This window comes from Neopelma chrysocephalum, unplaced genomic scaffold, assembly GCF_003984885.1.
Source record: "Neopelma chrysocephalum unplaced genomic scaffold, ASM398488v2 Primary Assembly neopelma1_69, whole genome shotgun sequence".
NCBI lineage: Eukaryota > Metazoa > Chordata > Aves > Passeriformes > Pipridae > Neopelma > Neopelma chrysocephalum.
In genome coordinates this window covers 4,002,896-4,028,621 of record NW_020897729.1, presented here as the reverse complement: position 1 = coordinate 4,028,621, position 25,726 = coordinate 4,002,896, and positions in this window count along the sequence as shown.

The window sequence follows — 25,726 nt, the reverse complement described above, 5'->3', positions numbered from 1 at the left end:
CAAAAATTAGCCAGTGGCTCAATAGAAAGGCAAACCCAACAAACAGCTTCTTACGCAGCATCATTCAATCTCCAGTACAAGAGTTTAGGGGAATCAGCCAGTGTGGAAGATAACAACCTAGAACTCAGCAAGTGAAACCGTGTTGAGTGTGCAAGAAGGGACAGGAGACTCTAGTCTGCTCTCAGGTATTTTAAAACAATGGTGCAAAATTTGTTAGTTTTTTGTTAGTTTAGTCAAATGAAAACAATTTGCAGTAGTGCAATACCTAGTGGGAGTAGTTTACTTAAATTCACTTACACACCAGCACTGTGAAAGATATCACATTAAGGACTGCTAGAGGTCAGGGAGGACTTCCACCAGTGTCTGTCAGCATCCTTCTCCCAGTCTGGTGGAGGGTTTCTGCCAGGGCGAGGTGGCACAGTGGGAGTTGAAGTGCTCAGCTCTGTGGTCTCAACTTCTGTTTCCCCGTGGGGCCAAAGGGTTACAATGGTATGATGTCCATGTCCATCTGTGTGTCCCCTGATAAAGCCTTTTTAACTTATTTGCTGATTTCATCTAAACTTGACAAAAGCATGAAGGTATCAAAGGTCAGTAAGTTCCTACAGGTTTCAAGAGATTTTCAATTAGTCTTGAGGTAGGGGCCTACACTGTAGAAAATCAACATAGGAGAGGAAAAAAAGCCCATATAAATGGCCAATTATGTCAAATACTTCTACTGGAACTTCATCCTCAGACACTAAAAGCAATGATGAGAGGTAAATGTGTAGAAAACCATGCTTCATTAGCTTGTTAACTTGCAGAACTGCTTCTTCATTTTGAGTGGTTAAACAGCCATAGGAGAAAGTTTGCTTGCTGAAAGGGTAGCAGGATCTGGGAAATGCGTGGGGATGGTGGATACTGGCTCCAGCAGACCTGTTACCAAACCAGACACATTCAGAAATCCATGCAATGAGGTGTTCAAACCCAAATGACCTAATTGCCCTAGAATGGAGACAGTTAGGGAACATGGTGCTGTTGTCCAAATACTTGGAAATTTGGACCCTTGGAGGAAAAAAAAAAGTCTGGATAGCTGAGATAGCAGATGAGCTAATGATTGGTTTGTGTTTCATTATGACTGGTAACTTAGTATTAAATGCCAGGAATAATCTGTGCAAACTCCCTTTAAAGATGTGTCTTGGATCAAACAAATGATTTACAGGCAATTAATTGCCGTGAACAAATTGTCCAGGGCAGCCAGTGTAATAAGGACTTTTCCAGGAAGGAAAAAAAAAAAAAGACTGAAACCAGTTTAAAGATTGAGCACTTTACTGGGGATTTTAGTCTCGTGAGCTCAGGATGACCTGAAGCAGAACCTGCCCATTTTCCAAATTCGCATTTCTGACAAGCAGCCAGTAGCAGAGAGGAGCCCCTCAGTGGCATGAGTGAACCTGAGAATCAAGGAAACACCACTACAGGTGGAGGGGGAGGTGATTTACCAGGGCTTCCATCAAAAGGTTCATCTGCAGAGCTGTACCCATAGATTGGGTGTGGCACAATCACCTTGGGAAGCCGGCAGCTTAGCCCAGCAATGACTCACCCATGCCCTGCGCCAGCCAGATCCAGGCCAGAAGCTTCATTAGTGTGGCACAAAGTAGCAAGCCATGGTGGGGAGCAGGGGGAATTAGATCAAGCCATGACTGTGTGGACAAGCAGCTGCTGGCTCCGCTCTGGGCAGCGCGGAGCAGGGGCACAGCAGGACCTGAAACCAAAACAGAGAAATCAGCCTATAGTAAAATGCCTCTCAGTGCTACTGGAGAAGATAATAGTACAAATATTATACAATGCCTTGAAAGTGTGATACCTGACTGCAGAAAGACTCCATTTCCATTTCAGGAACTAGGTCGCTGCTGAGGAGGTACCGCTGGGAGCGGTCCCTGAGCAGTGTCGGTGTCACTCACAGGGAGCGTTGTTGCTGACACTTGTATTTGCAGTCAGGATGCACTCTGGACCTATTTTCGTTTAATAAATAGGTCCCTCTTTCAAAAATTGAGGTTTCCATCACACTGAAGGTAATCACAGAAATCAAATTTTTCAAGTCATTTTTTCAAATAGTTTCAGTAGAGGAAAGAATTGGAGTGAAATCACTGATGCTTTTTTGGTGTGAGCTCTGTCACTGAGCTGGTAATTGAAGGAAGAGACCATTGACAAGATATTTCAAGACTTATCCTTCGTACTTTGTTTTTTTCCTACAACTACTCAAACAGAATTTTGTTTTTATTTCAATTCAGAACAGAAGAAGCCAAACCAATCATATCCCTCTATAAAAAGCTCAGGTGACTTTTTCCTTTTTTTTTTTTTCCATTTTGTCAAGAAAGGAGGCATACACTAGTTTTTTGTCCTTTTCTAAGCACGTTTTGGTTCAGCAGCCAGGAGAAAATCTGTCTCCATCCCATGGCTCTCCAGACATGGAGAGGGGGCTGGAGCAAGTGTGGTGCTCCCATTGCATGGTGCTGGGTAGGCCCGAGCATGTACATGGCAGTGGTGTGACCCTGTGCAGACTGATTCCTTGGGAGACCAATTGGAAACCTGCCCTAACCAAGTGAGCAAAGAATTAGTTGCTCAGGGGAATATGTGTGTCCAAAAGAGATGAGGGGGTTCCTATCACCCTGGGCTGTTAAGATATGCAAGCACGGGTTTGTTGCTGAAGTACTGGGTGTGCTGTCACCAAAATGGTCTCCACACCTGCTTAGGGATTTCCAAAGGGGAGACCCTGATATCTTCCTAATGTGGTTGGAAATGGCTTGCTCAGTGAGGAAAATTTAAATTTGAAGATGATCTGTGTTTAGGTGGTGTTTAGGATGCTGGTGGCAGCTATCAATAGGTAGAAAAAGATAGTGTTCAAAGCAAAAAGACAATGATTTGTTGCTGTGGACATAGGTAAAGTCATGCCACGTGACTGAGAGGAGATAGTAAAGTAGAAAAAAATCTGGAGAGAGAAAATAGCTTTGCTTCTTCACGTGACTGGCGAGGATGTGCTGGGGATCATGGCACTGCCTTAGGCTCCACAGAGTGACAAGTAAAGCCGGGGTGGAAGCTTTGCAAGAGGTTGATCCACCCACAGATCCAAGTTCATTTTCTCACGATACTGTGAGCCCAAACAGTTCCCACCCATCAGCTCATCCTGGCTGCTCCCCCTGCCCCCTTCCCAACTCGCAAAACAGTTGTCTGTGGGTCCATGTTGTGAGCTGGCTGAGGCATCTGATCTTCCCGGAAAATAACCTGGCACAAATGGAAACTATTTTTTTTTCAGCTGCATCAGCTCTGCGATCAACTTCGCAGTGTTGTGGCAACACATCCAAGGGGGGCTGGAGGCCATAACAAGCAGCAGGGCGTGGGAATATCTTAGTTCCATATCACCACCGAAGGCAGAAGCCTGCCCATAAATGTCACTGAAATTGAGAGAAAGTGAGCACCATTTTTCTTACAGGGGCACTGTGAGAAACTGTGTAAACTTCTTTCAGAAATCAGGTTAAAACAATCCAATTCAAACACGCCAGCACCAAAAATGTAGTAGCTGCAAGGCCCACAGGAAAGGGGTGTGGTGGGTGTCTTTTGGTGGTGTCTGGGATGCTGTAGGCAGCACTGAAGTGAAAGTTTTCAAATAGGCTTCAAAAAATAAGTAATTTGTCTGTTTTTCTCCAGTGTTCTGACTCATTAGGGATCAGATTTTCTACCTAAACAAGAACCTTTTTTAAAACATAATGAAAATGACTACAGAAGTTAGGGCTTCAAGCAAAATACAATGTATTGAGACTGACACTAGAAGTGTGGGAGTTGATAACTCCAACACTTTTACTTGTAACTACTGTCAGGATTTTGAAATTCATTTGAGTGGAGAGGTTTCATGAGGCAGCTAGTTTAGAAACATTTGAAAATGGGTAGTTATGCCTCAGCCTTAATTGCAAAAGGAGAGAAAAGTATGTTTAAAACAACAATCTCCTCTTTTGTCCAGGTCCCAGTGAGCAAAAAGGAGGCTTTAAAGAAGACTGTTGCAGAATTTCCACTCCCAGCACTGAAAGATTATAATCCCCCTGCCCTTTTTTTTTTTTCTTATACTATGAGAGAAAGGCAAGTTCACTGTAAGTTGAAAAACAGGCTAGGAATTTCTATGTACAAAGCAGATGGACACACACAGCCCGTTTTGGGATACTTGGGTATGTCTCAGCCACCACAGCTTGTTTTGCACTTCAGATCGCTCCACACAGGCCATTGTTGCCATGCACCTGTCTGTAATTTTGGAGGTTCATCTACCTCTAGCAAACTATATTTAAAAACCTCAGTGCTGATTAGACAGGGGAAAAAAAAAGTTCAGGGGAAGGGATTTCCTAGTTCACAAATAAGAATGTGCAGTGGAGCACTCACTAAGTAAACAGAAAACATGGGCAGCTGAGAGAAATCAATTTAGCTGAACAAACAATGTTCCATGTAATGAACTACTAATTATCCTTTTATGCCATGTCAGTCTGAGTGATTACAGAGCTGTGCAGTTTAATTTGACGTTTGAGCATTTCCTTGCTCCATTAGCCTCATATAAAGCTACGACACGTTGAGAGGAATTAAAAAAAAATGGTTGTGGGTTGGGGGGGAAGGAGGCTGCATTTATCCAGAACTAAGTAAGCACCTGTAGCAGTCATGAGGAAAAGAGATTCTTCATTTTTCCTTCTTTTAGCTTTTTTAATTCTTGATTGTGATGAAAGGGGAAGCACTTGGGAAATGAGAAGGAGTATGTCTGATGCTCATAGAAAACTCCTTCAGTGTGTTGATAATGTCCCAGGTCTTTAGACCCTGCTTTAAACTATCATTGAGGGCTTGAATAAATAAATTCCATAGATCAGACACACATACAGATCAAGGGGAAAGTGGATGGTAAACAATACAGTGTGGGAACAAATATATTCTTCTGGATACTTCTTTTTTTACTGGTGATTTGCACACAGTAGGTAAATTGAATCCCTAGGTGCTTGGGAAATCTTGTGGTTAATCTTGGACTGAAGGACATGTATTATAAATACTGCTTTATTATCATACTGTTTGTCCAACTACCTGTACTGATAACAGAATTAAAGGGAATTAACATATGGAGAAAGATAAAGACAGTTTGTTAGGATATATATGGCTATTAACTCTAGGAGTACCAGTGAAGTACCTGTAGTCTGATATAGAGCTACATATTTTGGACTAGATTTTTCTTTCATAAAAGGTAAGTCAAGCCCAACATCACTGACATTTAGGAGAAATTTCCATGGGAAAGGTGCAGATGCAAGGGGGACCGTGCCCCGCGTCTAGGTAATACACCAACATGTGAAACAGTGTCATGAGGGATAAATATAACCCCAGTGTCCGATGATAATATTTGTGGGGTTGCATTAATTTAAGTACAAATTGAAAAGCAAATGTTTAAAAACCATTTGGTGTAACTACCTGACATCTCTGCTATGCACACCACTGAAATATGTGCCATGATACCCCCCAGGCTCACTCTTCTCTCACTGTGACATAGATGAGAACTCCCAGGTCAGGATATTTGAAGAAATGGTTTTTCAAAATTTTAAATTTTGTTAAAATTTTATTTTAAATCTCAAGGAGAATTAATAGCAACTTGAATGTAAAAAGAAAGAAGAAATAGGAAAGTAAAAAACTCAAAGATCCAGTTGACTATTTTGGCTCAGATGCTACTCATAAAAGGCCAGATCCTTGGCAGGGGCAAGCTGATTTCAATGAAGAATCCCTCTTTTGTCCACTAAGGATGGGCCCCGAACGTGCACACAGAGGACGTGGTGGCCCCTCTCTCTCACTCGCTGTTGACACACAGCCTGCTCCTTTTGACTGTCCCCCAGGCTGTCCTCAGGGTCTCCATTCTGCCCCACTTTTTTTTTTTTTCTTTTTAGTTTGGTTGGCAAATATCATTTCCACAGCCTTAAAGACTGGGGGCTTTTTATCTGCCACAAAAGTACCGTGGAAGGGGAAAGAGGGGAAAGGTTCCTGTGCGGTGGAAGGCCGGAGCCCCGGCGCTGTTCAGCGTGGGGGCGCAGTGAGAGCCCGCTGGTGGTTTGGACACCTGTTTGCTGCACATGCCATGGCCCTCAGCCTGCTTGCTTGGCCATTTTACACAGGACTCAGCCACCTACCAGGTAATACTGGTTCTTGTTTGGTTGGTTGTTTTGTGGGTGTTTTTTGTTTTGTTTTTGTTTTGGTGATTATCCCATTGGGCTGGATTGAAGCTGAGTCGAATTTTGGCTCTGCTGCAAGGCATGACCGAGCTGCAGGCTCTTACCCCAGGGCTGAACTGGCCCCTCTGTTCCTTCCTAATGCACGTTAGACACATTGGGGCCTTTCTCCGCTGTGCATTTGTAACTCCCATTGACGCTAATGGGTGTGACATGTGTCTATCCAGCGGAGAATAGACCCCATTGACTACAGCAGTTCCCCGGCCTTGAGCGGTGCTCGTCACTTGATTAAGCCAAACTAATGAGGCACGACCAGGGCCAATGGGAATGTGTGGGACTCAGGCATTGCAAAAGCTGATGGAAACCTGCAGCTTTGCTGGGGGCTGGGTTTTGTTACACCAGGCAAAGACACAGGATGCCATGGGATGGAGTGCACAGGAACAGGTGCTGTCACAGACATGAACAGTGCAGAGAGGGTTCACACTGCTGATGACAGCACCCCAAATTGCCCTCTTTGAGTGGTAATTACATGTGAGAGTGTCTTGTGTGCTCAGCAGGGTTTAAAACTGGTTTGGTCTTGGCTCTTGCTCAATGTCTCTCTATGCTTCAGGATCTGAATTTGGCCCTGTGGCTCTTTTTCTGGGGCATGTGCACAGGGGCATTTTTGGTTCTTTAGCAGACAGCCCAGTGGTTAAGGCAGGCAGTTTCCTTTTCACCAACACTGAACTTCATCAGCTTGGAGAATGGGAAAGGTCGGGGAGACACTGTAGTAAGTGTCTCTTGCAGATTGCCCACCTTGCGAGAAGACCTATTGGAGCCATAGGTGCTCCATGGTGCTCTCCCTCCCGTGCATTGCTGGCCACCTCCTCCTACTGTGGATCACCAGCTGTACTTGGGAGAGGCCAGAGGAGTGTGCAAGGCTGGAGCCTCTTTTGCTTTGGCTGGGCCCAAATCACCCAAACTGGGCCAGGTGCAAGAATGCAAACTCCCAGCACATACTTGTGAGTTCAGCCTCAGTCCAAGTGTGACTGTGCTTGCAGAGAAACAGGTTGGGAGAAAATCAGGAGAGTGACACTGAGAGCACGGACATGGCCTCCCATGAACAGGCACATACCCCATACAGACACAAAATGCTACTTGCTGAACTGAGGCCAGGAACTCTGGCCTTCCTGCAAAACACAGCATCATCCCAAACCACTGTGGTAATGTGAGGGCATAACCTGGTAGGCCAGGGCCAGACTACAAAGGCATATAGGTCAGATGTAGGTCTTGAGATAAAACACTAAGCATTAAGAAAAAACTCAGTTCTATTTTAAGACTTGCTGTTTTGGAGAGGTTGGGTAAGAAGTTGCCTGTACTTTCCCCTGTACTTTACCTGCTGGTACATTCCAGGTCAGAGGAGGTTTGTATTTTTGTCATATTGCAATACTTGCCTTTATGTAAGTGCTGCTAAGAATAAAATTAGCAGTGGGAGAAAAACATCAGTTTGATGTCTAAATTTAGAAAACTTGATGAATAAATCTATTAACTTCGTTGGGGGGAGAGAAAAGAATAGCAACCCTTTGTTTAAAGAAAAGATAAAATAAATATAAAATCAGAGCCGATTGACCCCTCTGGTTTTCAGAGGTGGGTTCTTAAACATTCTCTTGTCCCCTTCAGAGGATAAATATTAATTGACTCGATTCATGGAACTATGGTCAGTCGGATCTGAGAGGCTTTGACATGATTATCAAATGCTTTCAGTATTTGTGAAGGTAGAGAGCGAAGGGGGAAGGAGGGTTTGTCCACTCGAGTAGGTGCCCTCATAGGAAGCAAGCTCCAGCTGTTCGGCACCACTGCTGTCCTCGCTGGCACGGTCACAGCAGGCAGCCCAGGACACTAATTAATCAGCAAGGAGGCTGTGACAGGAAGCAGCACGGGGCTCTCTGAGGTTTGGCAGGGAGAATCCAAGCGTAAAACTGCCCCAAGCACCACAAGTTTCTTCCTGTCCCTGCATCCTGGGCTGTGTGGGACTATGTGCCCCAGTCAAGCCCCATGGTGATCACAGTACACATAAGTGTCTTTTGGCTTTGTCCAGAGCTCTAGACGATGCTGCCGTTTGCACCTTGCAAGGCAGGTACCTTTTTCTGCCTGTCCCAAACTTTAGCACAAGGTAGTAAAGTCCCCATCACAGACCGTAGCATTTTATGGCAAGAACTGTTTTCCTTTGCCCAGTATCTCTGGCACTTGCACCTATCACTTTTCTTGGCATATCCAGAAAAGGTCATTTTTACCTTTATGGGTAAATTAGAGATTACTAATTAAGAAATGAGGTTGCAAAACAAGAGGTTAGAAATTAAAAGATTTATTAGATACCAGATTAATGCAGTCCTTGTCTATCTTAAGTAGTGGATAGTTTCCTAGTCATCTGTTATCCTAATTCACCCCTGTAAATCTTTCTGACGTAGGAAGCTGGCATACAAATGTGAATGTCCTGTTTAGTTCTTCTTCCCAAGTGGCAATCTTGGGTGCTTAACAACCATTTCATTCTCCTATTTCATACTGAATTGGCTGAACATGGAGGAGAGGCAGTGCATAAACTAAGTAAATAATGTTTATGTTTTTCCTATAGCTGCTCTTTTGACACCTACAGGTCGTTAATTTCTCTGTTTCTAATCAACCTGCCAGATAGCAGCTCTCCTGGCCAGTGTGATCTGCTCCCTTTGTGCAGGCTGCTGACCTATTCCCACTGAGCCATGCTACAGGATGTGTTCAGGAGGCATCAGGACTCTTGGGACATTACTAGCTTTTTGCTGAAACTGGAAGGGATATAAGTGATACAGTCATAATACGGATAACCAGGAGCTCTGTCTGTTTTCCCACCCTACCCTCCATAATATTGACAGTGTTAACTGAAAGAGTGATACCATGAGTTTGGTGGGGACATGGGGCCATGCTAGCAGGTGGATGTCACTGCTGAAAAGGGACTAAGAGCTATGCTGTAACTATAGATCCATCACACAAAAGCCCAAAGCTGTTACTGCAACCTCCAAGAAACAGCCTCTGGTGATGGAAAGAAAATCAGCGTCATCTCATGACACTGCTGTTCCTGTAGGTTGTGAATTTAAAAGAAGGTAGGCTGAGGAAGGGAACATGGAAATCCCTGCTGATCAGGAGCAAGACTATTTTTCTCCTTTAAGAACATTTGCTCAGCTTTTTAATTTCCAGTGTTTCCAGTTGCCATATCAACCTGAGAAATTTGCCTGGCAATTGATAGCTTATTTTTCAATGGAAGATCATAAAATTTAGGTGCATCAGTTCAGCATTTGTTTGCTGGGATTTCACTTTATCTTATTTTACTTTATTTCCAGTATTTGATTCCCAACCAAGGATCCCCACCCTCCCTCTGCCCAGGCACATCTCAGGTTCAGCAGCCCACGTGCAGAAGCGAGGTGCCAGGACAAAATGCAGCTGACACCAGTAGCTGGGATAAAGCCTGTGGGACACATCCCGCAATCTGGGAAAGGCCACAAGCATCAACAGAAACACTCTGGCTGGAGATAAGTAGCAGTTTCAGCTTTTATGTTGCTCTGAAGAACAGGCACAGGAGGCACAGTAGAGGGAAGGGAAGTTGCTCCTGGCTTTGCTGTTGAACGGTGTGTTGGTTTTCTTGGAACCTGTATCTGCATCCAGCACCATCGAGGTGGGGAAGAGCAGGGTGGGGAGGGAGTTTGCACTCACTCCCAATGGTAGTCCAGAAACTTCCTATCTGTCTATCCATGTCCTCTTTCCAGCCCATCCCTGGCCTTTCCTGGGTCACTGGTGTAAATGGGGACTAATCTGCCCCAGTGCAGATGAATCTGCAGGGACTTTTCTGTGGTGAATATATTGTTTGGTTTGTTGTGGGTTTGTGGTGTTTTTTTTTTTCTTTAAACAGAATAAGAATGGGAAACAAGAAAGTCAAAAAGCCCTGAATCTTTACCTTTTTTAAGTGGAGACACCACCACAGCAGGACATAATGGCTTGCTGTGGTGTGGTGGTTTGTCTGAGAGCCTAGAGATTTATGTAATGAGAAACACAATTCCTGCAAAGAACATTGTTAAATCTTTTCAAAATTTCAGCTATAAGCCATTTTATTGCTAATAATATGGCTAGATTCTTCTTTTGAAGAATCTGGGAATGTTTGACAAGTGGGGAAAATGGAGAGGACTTGAGGCACCATAATCTGTATTTTCCATTTACCTTGCTTGAAGCTTGAACAACACATGTGCCACAAATGATTTGTTTATTCCTAAGCGCCCCCAAGGAGCCCAGTCTCCATTCTCAGGCATATAATGGCTATTCAAATGAAAGCTTTAATAGGTTGTTGCAGATCTGATATCAATGCAGCGAGAGAAAAAGATATGCAAATATTCAAAATTAAACAAACTAGCTCCTGCCCTTTGCCTTTGGAGGTGCAGTTTCAAATCTGGATGGTGTCACCAATGCAATGAGTTTGCTAGACTCAGCTCTCTGGAGAACTAGTTCCCTTTTCACCTTTTTTTCCCCCCACTTTGCCTCACAAAGCTTTCACATTGTTTGAAATATTTTCTGTCTGTAGCACTCATGAGGAAGGAGAGCCCCAACTGGGGCTGAAATACATGATGTGTTCAGATTTGAGACTGAGGAACATTGCTGGGAGAAGCTCCTGCTGCGCTAGTTTGTTCCACATCTTCTTAAATCAAGGCCCTTAACCTCAGTGCCTTCTCCTGGGCATTTCCCCATGTTGTAGAAACAGTTTTGGAAGAGTGACACAGACAAAAGTCCAATTAGGGGTTTCTGTCCACACTGCAAGACAAATCAGAGGCTTCACTAGTTCTTAACATGGCCCCTGCTCCTCTTTTGCTCCGTGTAATGTGTGTGTGAGCCAGGCCCAAAAATCACTTCAAAAATGTAAAAATAACATGTCATCCACCTAACCACTGAAATCGTGCCAGCAGCTACCGAGTGCATTGAACAGCAGGGAAAAATAATAATTTTACATCAAAAACACCATAAAAGTTTCCAATGTCTTCCAGGCTCTTGTAAAACTGCTATTATCTTGTCCAACCCCAAGGCTTTTCACACATTTATCAATTATGCCGTGTGGATTTCAGAAAAGGCAGTGCCTGGAACGCGGGCGAATCGCGCAGACGGCAGCGGAAGCGCGGCTGCGCCAGGTCCGCAGGACATCCACACACACCTCGGCTCTGCTGCCAGCTCCCGGCCCAGGGGCAGAATCCCTGGAGCATCCCCGTACCTCTGTTGCCCTCCCATCTTCTGTGCATGATCACAAGAGCTTTGAAGCAAAGCTTGCTCCGTCACTGCTGCTGGTGAACCAAACTTTGTCAGTGATGACAAGGGGCACTCAACCTAAAATATGTCCAGATACCTGAAAACACGCAGAAAACCCCTGAGTTACAGTGTGAGCAATGAGAAATGAAGAGAGAGCCCAGTGCTCAGCAGGAAGCATGAGGAGGACCTTGCTTTGGTTGGGTCATGTGGACAGTCTTCTGGCTGTGGTAGGTACCAGAGTATGTTGGAAGTAGCGTGGGAAAGTGGGTTTGCATCCCAGAGACTTGATGCTCTGCCCCACTGACATTAGCCAAGGCTGGGCACCTCAGGGTTTCAAGGGGGAGGATCTGATGAGGGCACATGAAGAAGAGGGCTTCAGAAAATAAACCCCCAACATTAGTTTAGCTACTCACAATTTTAATTTAGCTAGTTGTTCCCTTCAGAACCAAGGAGGGAAATGCCCAATAGCCCAAATCATAAGGAAAAGAAGATCTTCCCATACAAATGTGAACAGTATCATACAGAAATATTCCCCAAAACTGTATTTTGTGAGAGTACTGGGAGCTGTGGCCAAATCCCATATTTGAATGTGGCTAGACAGTTGGAATTAAAGGTGATCTCTGGCCATGTTTAAACATGAACTAGGCCATAAGCTTCTTATGGGCTGTGGTTACAGAAAAAAAAAAAGGCTGACTCACAGTGGGAGAGCACAAGGCTGGAACATTCCCATGCAATCCTCCCTGCTCTCCAGAGGTGTCTGGCTTGTTCCTAGAGATCCTGGACACCCAGTCCTCCCATATACCTCCCTGGAGACTTGCAGATCATTACTATTTCTGAAAGACCGACTTAAAGGCTGCAGATGAGAAGTGTTTCTTTTGGCCTGTCAGTAGCCAAAACAGAAGAAAGAAAACAGAATTCTCCAAAGTTCTTCCAAAATGCATGCCCAATTCAAACAGACTCATCCGGCTTCCTTGCAAGTGTGATTCCCAGATCACAGCTAACTCTAGCACAGACTTTGCCAATCACATCATTTCTGCATTGAGCTAAGCAGCATGCAGAAGCAGATTTGTATTTTTGTAATTAAAAAATATTAATTAAAAGCTGATACATTTTGTAGGAAGCTCTTGATTTTGACCTACCTCATTTTCAGTTTTAAACATTTTTACTTGATCAGCATTTCATAATGAAATATATTCTTTTTCAAAGAGAAACACATGATTCCATAGGAAAAAATGCTTTAAGGATAAAATAATATTTAAGCATGAAGTAAATCAGCATCTAACCAGTTTTTATTTCTTTCAGACACCCCAATCTTCAGAAACTGAGATTATCAATTCTGGTCCTATTTAAGACTGGGGAGAAAATGCAAAATTCTGAAATGTTTGCAAGGTTGGAAAACAGCTTTCCACTAAGTTCTCCTCAGATGAGATTGCAGAAATTCTTCTGTTTTCTTCTTCCTGCCTGGCTCTGTTACCAAGCAATTCTGTTCACACTGTTCTCCAAGACAAAATCTGAGCCAGACTGAGATTTGTGTTGATGGTGAGTGCCTGCCTTTCGTTTTTTTCTTTCTTTAAATAAAACAATTTTCTAAGGCTTTGAAATGGGCTGATAAAAAGCAGCTTTTAAAATGCATTTTAGTAAATAGTTTGAAACCAGACCATAAAGTTTCATAACTGTAGGTTTGTACTTAATTATACTTCACTGACAGCCCATTTTCCTTCTCCTCTGCAAACAGTCTCCTTTTTCTTTAAGAGCAAAACATATTGTATGCTACTTTTGAAAGATTTGTGGGGTTTCACACAAATTGAACAAGATCTGTAGGTAAACAGTGTCACCTAGTGGATAACTGGCATCAATTTTCCCAAAATGTGGAAGAAGTTTGGCCGTGTGGGTTTTCCATTTTGTCCTAGAAAAAATATTATTTGAAATTGGAAAGAGTCCTGTACTGAGAAATGGGGTCGTTGCCAAATGGCTGCAAATCCAAAGATGCATAAAGCAGTGGCCAGCACTGAGAGGGATATTTGTCATGTGCACGGGCACAGATCCAGTCACATCAGCAGATACAAAAGGGAAGAACTGATTCTCCAGCTCAGAGCCTGAATAGCAAAAGGTTAAAGCAGCACATCCTGAAATATTTATTTCCTGGATGTGTACAGGTGTACTGGGCTCCACATTATCTCCTGCACCATCAGCTGCCCCTCTCTTGTTTTCTAACAAGAGCATGTCAATAGGTGCCTTTGCTATGTGATCAGCCAAGGCTTCTGAGCAATAAAAGTAAAAAAAAATTGCAAAGTCCTTGGGGTGAGAGATTTGGCAGAGAGCATGTGAATGCAGGAGAAAGAGAATAAGCTCCATGGAAAAATCTTTCATCCTAAGGGGGCGGAATCATGACTTTGGGGATGTGGTAGCAGGTATCTATGAGAAAAGCTGCCCAGAGAAAGCAAGAGATAAGATAGGCTTGAAGAGCCTTCTGAGTTAGAATTAACAGGTCAGAAAATCAGGACATGATAGCCTCAAACAAGGGTAAAATTCTCCAGAAGGAAGAATATGCTCCTGAAAACTAAAATGAAGTTGGATATCCTGAAGACCACTTACAGCACTTAGGATTCTGCTTTCTAATTAACTTTTTGTCAGGATCCCTTGGAGTCAAGATGAATTTGAACCAAAGCACTGGAGGAAGGAATAAATATAAACAGAACTGAGGCAAAAATGGAGAAATGTTCTTCACACTTCTAGAAACTCCTGGGTGAAAAAAAAAAGAATTCAATCAACAAAGGTGAGAACTCAGGCAACGTAGTTACAGGTATTCAGCTGGGTTTGTGCAGGTTGGGTGGGAAGTGGAGCTTTTATGTTCTATCCTTTCTTCCTCCTCCTGTCACGTCATGTCTGCAGTTTCTAACTGCATTTGTTTTTTCTGAGAATCCCACTGATATCCCTACTCCTTTCCTCACACTGAAAAGGAATGTGAAGAAGAGCAAAAGAATGGTTCCAGAGGTGGGAAAAAATGAAACTGCCTGTCCAAAAGCTCAGTAGTTGGCCTGCAGGATACTATCAGCTTCTTCTTAACATAGAGACCAGTCATGAAGAAGAGCAGGATTCCTGTATTACTGGACTGTGAGAACATTTCCAGAGTGAACATTTAGACCCAGGTCTTATGTTGACATGGATTTGGTCAAAGCAATAAGTCAGAGCATTTTGAAGAATACGTGAATGTATGTTAGAATTGTAGTCAAAATGATAAATATCTAATTTTCATAGGTCAGGAAACCTGAGCTCTAGCACTTAATTACCTTCCAAATAAAAGGAAAATAGTGATTGACTGTTATGGCAGATTGTTCTGCTAAGTCAGTGTTTGGCCTCTGTTTTCTTCACTTTTGTCATGTATCAAATGGATGGTCTGTCATTCTTCTCCAAAAGGGGGAAAGTGATTATTGTGTAAAGCCCAAAGGAGCTCTGTATACAGGCAAGCTAAAATATGCTGCAAGTCGGGACACTTTCTCACCTGAGCATACACTCTGTTTCCAAAACAAACACTGGCATAAACTGTATTTGCTCAGTTTGTGCAGTTTTCCTTCAAAGTATTTCATGCTTCTTTTTTGTACTAGTCTTCTTGGACCAGTTCCCACTGACTGAATCCATGGAAGGCACCACCTTCTACTGGTCCTCACTGTGGGTATTGGCAGGCACAGACTTCCTTGCATCACTTTGGTTGCTCTGTGCCTCAGTTTACTCCTCCACTAATGTAAGTTCTACTCTGAGTTTCCACAGTGCTTTTATTCTTGGGACCTCAGAGCAATTTTCTTTGCTATCCTCTCTCAGACAGTCAAACCATTCCTAAATCAGACACTTACCATTTTTCCCTTCTCAAAGATAAAATGATAGTAATTCTTTTGCTCATTAAAGTGTAAATGGAGAGGAATCCTGTTGAGTTCAGTGATACTATGAGACGTAAAAGCACTGTATGAGGTCAGAATCTTCCCATGTGAGTTACAAGTGCAAAAAACAGTGAGTAAAAAGCTTGAATGGATCAAGGATCCCACTCCTGGGAACAACAGAAGGAAGAAATAGAAGTAGCACCTGGAAAATGCTGCTCTCATCAAGAGAGGCCTCCTCCCCTCCAAATATCTGCTAACTCTAATATTAAACAAATAGAAATTTTTCTATTATGTGGAATCATCTTTTGCTTTTTTTCACAGAGACACTCGTAAAACAGCTTGGACTTTATTTTTCATAATAATTTTTAAACATAACTCTTGTTCCACCAGGAAATTGTCATTTCTTTACCCAAGAATATCTCGTCTGGAGTCTGAGGAGGGCTGGCATTCTCTGTAACAGTGTGCAAAGACAGTCCAAATATCTTAGCATTCCCAGGCTGGATCCAGCCCTGCTTTCAGCAAACCCCTTGGATGCTCTTACTTGGCCTCCTGGCTGCGTGTGCTCCCATATCCATGTGCTCCAATGGCATCACTCCCAGCCCAGGGTGGGTTGCCAGGTCCCCTGGGGGTGCAGGTACTGCCTAAAGAGGGTTTTTGCCAGGCAGCCTGCCTAAAACTGAGAGTGCTGCTGCCTGGATATGACATTCCCTTTCCTCTGTGATAGCAGCACACAGGAGAGCTCCCAAGCCCCATTTGGACCCATTTACACACACGTAAGCCAAGAGGCAGGAGAAGACAACTGTGAGGGCAAACCTTGAGCCAAAAAGGCAAATTACATTGCTCAAGTGGATGAGGAACCTCTGGCAGCCAGGAAAGGACATAAAAATATAATCACATTAACATCCATCCTTCAGGCTGTCTGGGTAAATCAAGATCCAAGGCAAGCAGCAAGCTAAGGAAATGGGCTGGTTGTGGAACACTCTGTGTCTGTGTGTGAGGCTGTATTTTACCCATTCAAATGATCAGCACACAAGAAAAGCCAAACACGAGGCTTCCAAGCTGTCTGCATCCTGTCCTTCAAGGTGGCCTCATCCTCTAAGTAGTCACATTCCTGAGTACTGGGGAAATTTGAGGAGCTAATCATTTCCTCTGACTCAAAAGCAAAACAGCAAAGCAAAAACAAAACAAAAAATACTCAGCATCTTTCTGAAGCTCCGCGTTTAAATCTGCTTTTCAGTGTGTACAGCATTTGTTTATCCCATAAGCGGTTTCTCAGGGTGACTCAGCTTAGGGCATCGGGTGGTGTGAGGCTTGAGGACTTCAACAAATTTGAAGAGAAAGCCTGGAGAAACTATGAAAGACTCCATGTTTCCTCACCTTCCCTCCCAGCTGCCTGTTCAGATTTTCCAGGAGTGCTATGAAATAAGCTTTTTAACTCCATTACTAGTTCACATCCAGTCCTGGAGGAGTTTGTGCCTTACCGTGAGAAAACACTTGGGAGCTTTGGGTGGTGGCTCTCAGACAGGGATCATTCAGAGGCATCTCCAAAATATTAGCAGATCTCAGGACATTTGCACGTGAAACAGCCATGTGAAATCCCATCACTGCTTCTGACTTTACTGGTTTAAGGCTGACTGGCTGTAGACCCTAATTTTCCCTCTTGTTCCTTGGGGTGGAAAGCAGGGTAGGACATTAATGAGGCAACCAGGAAGAGGTGGCACCACTTCTGTATGTGCACGACTTCAGTCTCCAATAGTTTCATTCTAGCACATTTCCCTACAGTAAATGCAGTGAATATTCTTGTTCCTGTTTTAAAGGTAGCATTGAATGGGATGTTTTAAGCTGAGAATATTTTCCCAGCTCCTGGAAAGGGTTAGACACACAGCCCTGAGGTTGGCCAAGTGTGTGATTGCCATCAAACTAAGCAGCCGTGTTCAGCTTGTCTTGGATTTCTTTATATGAGACAAGGGATGATTCATAAAAGGAAATGCTGAGGCCACACAGGTTGTTAAGTCTCTAGTCTAACCAGGTGTAATGACTGAGGTTCTGCAGTTAAGGCAAAAAATAACAGATCATGGGTCAAATCCATCCCTGATGCAACTCCAGCATCGTCAGTAAGAGTTATCCACGTGTGAATCTGGCCCCATGTTCCTCTCTCGTACAATAAAGCAAGATCCCTCCTGCAGCAGAATCAATTGGGAAAAGGAGAAGGGAAAAAATGCTTCTTTCTTGCCCACATTAAAAATAATCACTTTTTTTCTTGCACAATGGGGCAGAGAAAACCAGTCCTAGAAACCTGAGTACAATTTCCTCAGCATGTCATAGGGAGGAGAGGAAGGGGGGGGGAATTGGCATAACCAAGAGGTTTCTTTCATTTCTGTTCAGTTCCAAATGATGCAGAGAAGAGAGGAAAGCAAATCTAGATATCTATATCTGTCTATATCCATCTATATCCATATAGATATCTAGTTGTGCTTTCCCCTCTTCCCTGTATCTATATCTGTAATCTATCTAAATATAGATATCTGTAGATAACCATATATGTATATAGTTAGATATATTTGTGCTTCCTAGGTTGATTAAGTCAGCAGTGTGAGACCTGCAGGTATTTAGGAAGAATTTTGCACAAACACAGACTGATTTAGAAAAAAAAGGGCTTTATTCCTTCTGTTGATTAGACCTGTTGTTTAAAAATAGTAAAATATATCTGGTTTAATTGCCTGCTAGAGTTTTCACTGCTGCAATATGTCTTCTGTATCAGCTTTGCATTCCCATTTGCCAGGTCGGTTGTGTACGTGAGCTCTAAGGGAATGCAGAAAAGCCACCTGAGGGAGAAAATTGCTAATCACTAAAAATTACTAATCCTTCTTTCACACTAAACAAACCCCACTGTGAGGTTTTTAGTTACACAAAGGTGGGGTTTTTTTTGTTCTTTTCCCTCTCTCCTCCAGCTAATGATACAGATGTGCAAAATGCTGGATATCACATCCTACTAAGCATTAGCTGCAGAATTTTCAGATGATAAGATCTGAGTCCAAAATAAAAGCACAGTAGCATGAAAATCTTCTACTGCACACCACTAGCACTTTGCAACCAAAATGGCAGGAAAAGCAATTCACACAGTCATAGAATAATCTTTCCAAGGTTATTTGTATTCCAGAAGCAATAAGGTCCCCTCTGAGACTGTGGCCCCTATGCAGCTGCCCACTAAAAAAAGCATACAACCTAAACAGATGAAAGTTGGAAGAAAAATATACAGTTTGATCTGGAATTCTTACAGCCTAGAAACTCAGAGTATGTGCTTTTCTCAAGGTCACATGGGACCTCTCTAGTGGAATTAGAGGCTAAACCCACTTCTGTGGACCCACCAAGGGTCCCAACCAGAGGAGTCTGCTCCCTCCCAACTCCCCTCTCCCAGCACCACTCCCTCACTCTTAGAAGGCCTTTGCTGACACATCCAGGGAATGCAGAACTGTTTTTCTACCCATTGTACTTCCACAAATCCATTCACATGTAAAACTACTCATTTGTCTTTGCCAAGGATGCTCCTCCATACATTTCACTGGCTGAAGTTCCTCTATGTTCCATGGCACAGTAGCAGCAGCAGGTGGGTGGCAGTGAGGGGCTCCAGGTGCTGGTGTACAGCTCCTTCTGCAGGAGGGCATCCTACTCCTGCAGCTCCCCTGGCCTCCCTCATGCCACGTGTCCCACTGCAGGAGCTCTATAGAAATTATGACAGCTGACGGCACTGTTTCCTGGGGAGTTTCAAGAAAAACAGGCATTCCCAGGCTAACAACTGGGTAACTGTCTGAAACTGAGGGGCAAAGAATTCACCATAAAGAAAAAATCACTGTGTTTAATTATGACAAAAATGTATTTAAAAAAAATAAATAAAAATCAGGCTGTATACCTCTGCTGATTCTATTCCACTTTGGGCCTCAGAGCACAGCTGAGAACCATCTGCTGGCCTCTTTAGAAAATACTCCAAGCTTTGGATTTCCCAGCCCATACAGGGCAGCCAGGCTTTCCTCAGGCTCAACTGCTATGGCACAGCGCTGCAGGTGTCATCTCCCAGCACTGCAGCATTCCTGCTTCCCACTTAAATAGGAAGAAAATTAAGGTGACAAAATTACCTTTTTTTCAGTCCGTCATCAACAGCTTTATTGTGACATGGTTATGGATACTCTGAAGAGGAACTGCCTAATTTATGTTGACACATTGAGGTTTGATTCTCTGGACAAAATTTAGACCTTTTTTTCAAAAGATTTTTATTTCTGTCCTGTTTCCCTCTGTTTTTTTTCCTGTATCTGTGAGCACAGCAGACATCATCTAAACCGAAGCAAACAGAAGTGCAATATGGTTTTTATCACTGCTCTAAAATAGTCTGAAACTCACCTCTTTGTGTCAGCTGTGTTTATTCACATTGCAAAACACGAGAGCCTCTCTCCAAAGCATTTTTACTACACTCATAAAGAAATAAGGGAAAGCCAAGAACTGTTCCTAGAGAAAGGATACCACAAGGTGTGAGCAATGTCTGGCTACAGGTCCACTCTTACTCTCTTCCCTGGACAGAACAAAATAGGACAGTGCACTTAAAATACACCTATTTTATAACAAGACTAGTGGCTGTTTTGCTGTGGTGATGAGTAGTGATATTAAAATTCTGTCACTGAGCTTTCGGATTAACACCTTGTGGGAAGCACCTGCCAGGAGCTGGCACTGCTTGACTCTGTCCTGGGAGCACTGCCCACACCAGGACTGTGGGAGCAGCAACTGCCACTGTGCGTTCTTGCAAATTGCCTTGGTTGGTGGTTTCTACATCACTAAGTATTTTGCCTTGAAATATTTTGCCTCTAGAGAAGACACACTGGAATTTTCTGAAGCAGAACATGGCATTACATAAATTTGATGTTTTGACACACTGATATTTTTAAGCTTGCATAATTCACTGAATTCCACCCAAGTTTTTCATTTCAATACCTCAGAAACATTATTTGTTGGTCAGTTTAAGGCTTCCTTGGAAAGATTTATTTTTTCCATTGTTCCATTCCCCAGGGGTCCAGATAGTCTCCAAGGGAGCCTACATGGAGTGTCCTTTGCCCGAGAGGCCGGTGATGGCAACGGGTTTTGTCAAAAGTGAATATAAGGACAGTGCTGTAAAGTTGCTGTTTTGTGGCCAAAACATGCCCCTGCAATTATCAACCAGCAATAGCTACTGGCATCTGTGGGAGAACACAGTGTTGCAATGAGGTGGGTTAGTACTAATTACAAGATGTTTATTCAGTCTAAGTAAAATACACTGTATTTTACTCATTAGCACCCAAAATGGCACATGCAATTGGAGCAACACAGTAATACAAACAGGGGATTACAGCTAAGCAGGGTGCTGAACTGTCTGCAGTTAATTTATAGTTAACCAAGGTGCTCATTTACCCTGGTAAGAGTATACATCCACCCAGCAGCTCTGCGAGAGAAGGATCTCATCAGGCTTTAGAGAAACATCTTTTCCTACAGCAAGCACATCAATGCCAATAAGGTCAGATAACATAGGAGAAGACTCAGAGTCTTTATTGGCATTGATGTGTTTGCTGTAGGAAAAGATATTTTTCTAGGTAAGGTTAAAATGGCCTTCTCAACTCGGCTTTTCTCCAGCTGATCATCCAGTAACTAAATCACAGTAAAAATACAGTGTATTTTCTCACGTCTTGTATTTGCTGAATCTTTCCTGTGTCCATAATCAGGTCTGATCCTCAACTAGTTTATAAGAGATTTATTATGAGATCATAGTCTGGTTTCATAAAACTCACGCCCAAGTGAATGGACATTTTTATGACTGATGAAGCTTAAAATGATTAGGAAACAGCCTCAATCCAACATGGTTATTATAATCCAAGACTAAAATATTTCCTCAGCAATTTGTGCTGATTGAAGTTCATGTGTACATTCATCTGCTAACCCCTTGCTGTGCATTTCCCCAAACTACCTGCAAATCAGGTGGAGAGCACTGTCTGCTGGCTGAGCCTTTTAATTGCTCTATTGAAAATGACTGAGGAAGGAGTAGACCAATAGAAAAAGAGGGTTCTGGGCTTGTTAACCCACAGGTGAGGTCACTCATTCTGTATATCAGAATGGTGGTGAGGCTATAAAAGGAGGGAATGAGCATGTAGGAGTAATTTGACACAAAAAAAAAAGAACTCTGGCATTTAAACTCTTAAAAAGGTAAGAATTATTGAATGGCATGCTTTAATTCACTTGGGTTTGCAGTAAAAAAAACCCAACAACCACAACCAAACAGTTGCTATTTGAATTCTAATATGTTCTTTCTTTTTTTGACAATGGTTTTACTTTTCTTGATCTAAGGCACATGTCTGGAGAAAACCTCTTTTTCTAGGGATTTGCGTAGCTTTGTTTTGTTCTTTATCATGTAGGCACAATGCTGTTCCTGTGGGATAACCTGGGCTGTCTGCTAGATGCCCACCAAGCTGTTCTCTTGCTCCCTCTCCTCACTGGGGCAGGGAAAGAAAATGAGATGCAAAAAAAGCTTATGCATTGAGATAAAGACAGGGAGCTTGCTCACCAGTGGGCCTCACTAGCAAACCAGAAAGAATTAGCTTTTGGGGAAAATTAATTTAACACATTTTCATTTAAAAAACAGAGAAGGAAAATGACAAAAAAACCCCACCTTCCCCAACCTGGTCCCCAGGTTCAATCTCATTCCCTCATTCCAACTCTGCTACCCCCTCTCCACATTTGGCATTGGGGGGGGTTGTGGTCAGCTCATAACACTTTGTTATTGCCACTCCTCCCTCAAACTCTTTCACTGCTCCAGCATGGGGTCCCTCCTGTGGGATACAGTCCTTCAGAAACTGCTCCAGTGTGGAAGCAGTTCTTCAAGAACTGCTCTAGTGTGGACTGCAGCTTCTTTCAGGGCACATGCCCCTGCTGCAGTGTGGGTGTCTATTCTGATGTTGTCCTTCTTGGGCTGCAGGGCCTTCTCCATGGGCTGTGGTGGAACCTCTGTTCTGACTTCTGGAGCACCTCCTCCCCCTCCTTCATCATGGACCTTGGTGTCTGCAGGGCTGTTTCTTTTGCACTTTTTCACAGAGGTGTCACCAGCATTGCTGATGGGCTCAGCTTTGCCCAGTGCTGGGTCAGTTGGGGAGCTGGCTTTGTTTGATATGGAGGCAGCTTCTGACCTCTTCTCACAGGTGCCACCCCTTCAGCCCAGTCCCCTACTACCAAACTTTGCTACATAAACCCAATGCAACTGTCTTAATTCATATGCTATGGTTTTGTGAAGGGGGTAGGGGATAGGAAATCCTGAAACCGTGTACATGTCTGTTCTGTGTTTATGCTTGACTACGTTTAGTTTCTTGACTAACCATATGTTCTTGTGTGCTGTCTGTAAGCTCTTTTTATCTGCTGTTTTTTCTTATTAGGTGTTCATTCTAACAGGTATTGCTATACAGTGAAATCTCATCATAGTGTTCTGGGCTCTTTGTATCGCTGGTCACTTTGCCCTAACCCTAGATGTATGCACTGAATAACCACATTGTTCATTTATAATGTCCTTGGCTTTTCTATAGCCTTATCCCTGTGATATTACTTGTGGACACAGTGGGCTGGATTGAAGACAGTGAAGTTAAAAGTAGTGATGTATGCAGCTATGTAACTGTGAGAAGAAATGTATTGATTCCACATACTTCCTTTTCTAACCTGCTGTAAGGTGTTTCATCATGTAGGACATCATGGAGATCTTATATTTGTTACTTAACATACATTGAAAGGTCTGACTTCTCTTCCTTGCTGGCTTCCTGAATGGCAAAAGCTGTTGTTAACATGTCTTGTGTGTCAGAGATCAGGCTGCTCATGATAGCTTATGAAGCTTTGAACGTATATAGTAATAGAGAGGAATGGCAAACTGTTATATTAATGTAGCTGAAGCACAAAAAGTGAAACTATTGACCTTGTCAGCTCTGCATTTGGGGCAAATGTTACTGCAGTGAACAGAGTCACTTTAACTGGTGTTAAACAGAAGTTGTTTCGAATTTTGGGTTGTGTGTTTTGCTCTGGTATAGATAAATGTGAATGTCTCAGAAGTGTTGGGCAAATTGCTAAAGACAGTTGCAATTTTGCAAAGATCAAGATTGGTTTTTTTGTGAAAACTTCACTTTTAGAAAAAGAGGCCAATAATGAAATAGAAGTAAAAATTATTTCCATGTGTTCCTTAAGTTACTGAAAAAGTCTGTTACTCAACTTCCTTCTCTGAAATAATGCTCTTTTAAATCAACAACCAAACAAAGACCCTTTACTATTGCTCTTGCCTGGCATGCAATTGGTATTCCCCAAATGGAACCAGCAGGTATCCAGTAGGTCATTCAGCACAGCACAGCTCTTGACCTCCCTCAGACAAAAGATAATATGACTTATAGTGGCTGGTTCCTGGAGTATATAAAAGACACTGCAAAAACGTATTGCAAGAGATATTAATAAGATTGTGTTGAGAGGTATGGATGAGCTACAGGGAGAAGCGAAGTGCTTAGCTGCTTTCCATTCTTTTCACCCAAATTCAGTATCAAAATCAGTCTTGCAGGGCAGTTTATGGGAAGGTACAGCTTATCAATGAGCTGCTTCCAGGCTCAATGATGTTATGTGTCTGCCCAAGGAGGCGCATCCTATTTCGTGGAAGCAACTCCTGCCCCATAGTTGATTGGCCTTTCCACTGTGTGCAGCATTACATTTGCTTAAGAAGCTGCTGCTCAGCAGGGGATGAAGAAGTTGGGGGCAGAGACACCAGGGCCCCACGCTTGGCCAGCCAGATGTGGGTTTGTGTGGCTTGCACTGCTTGGGGCAACCCAGAAAAACTGTCCCTGTTTCTTCCACAAGGGAAAGGCTGCGCACTTGAGCCCTGTGCTGTTTCCCAGTCCCATGCCAAGTCTCTTGGAGCAGTCTCCACTCGCCCTGCTGGCACACAGCCTCCTCAGGGTGCCACGGCACAGGGAGCGTTCTGGGGAAGCCCGTGCCATGGCCATTAGTGCTGTGCCGGCAGCAGCCTCTGTGGATAACGAGAAGCCCTTCTGCCTCACTGCTATTAAACTGCTGCCTTTTCACGAGAGGAATCCTGAATTCTTCCTCAAACCTAAACAAAAAAGTCAGCCTTTTATTCGTTTCATCATTATCTAGGGCTGCCACATTCAAATGATTCTCCAGCAGTCCCTTCATTTCCGAGTGCACACGTCGAGAAGGGATTGGAAGCCTTTTGATTAAGAATAAGAGGTGATGACACTACAACCAGTGCAGGGTTGTCATCATTACCATGTACCTGCACTTCCACAGAGCTCTCGCTCTGGGTTGCCTCTGATATAAAGCTGCTGTACTCTGTGCCCTAATTGAATGGAACTATTTTATAAACACGCATTCCCTGAATCCCAGAAAAGATCCTTTTAGAGGGGAAGATATGGGGAGGGTGGTGGGGAGGTGAGGAGCTAGATGGGCTCAGTTCCTGGCAGACCAATTTTGTCTGTGAGAGAGATTTCTTTGTTCCCTGCAAAACTGCTTGTCGTCTATGAGCAGATATCGTGGGGTTTTATTCCCCTACAAGTCAAATGAATGATCTGACCACCCACTTTTAATCCTGTGATTTTCTGCTTTTGGCCTGGATTACAAGTCACCTATGGCCACCTTTAGAGTGTAGCAGGCTCTAAGTTTACACAAGGCACCTAAGGGAAAACATCCCTTCCTCCCTGGCCCTGTTTGTTAGCTGTTCATGTTTGATAATTTAACTGTCTGACTTGGTCACAGTAACGACCTTTTGGAAGCAACACAGAAGAAACCTGCTGTCTACCCACCAGGATGCTCTCATCTGTCTCAGGAGATTGTATTCATGTGCACATCCTAAACCCACACCACTGACTGTGGGACAGACTCTGCAGACGACTCGCTAAGCAGAGTCCCTCTTTTTAAGCGCTCTGTGTTCACACTCCAGAATCTCCACTGGTGATTTACTGCTTTCCAGGTTAACTTTTAAGTGCTGATTTTGACCCATATTCCTGTCCTGGCTATTTCTCTGTTCCCATGTGACACAACTGCTGCTGTAGCAAGTAAAGTGCTGTTCCTGAGCCTTGAATGATGTAGGATCTATGCTGGGCCAGTGCCTTCTTGGAAACTGGTCCCCCAGTTGAAGTTCAATAGTTAAACTAATCCTCTGCTATCTATATGTTTAAAGGTGATGGGCTTTTATTGTTAAACAAGCTTTCCCCGGAGCCTATATTTTAGTGAGAATAGTCTAAAACTGCTGTATGAAATGATACTAAAAGAAAACAAAATTACAGCCAATTTCTGGTACTATTTCGA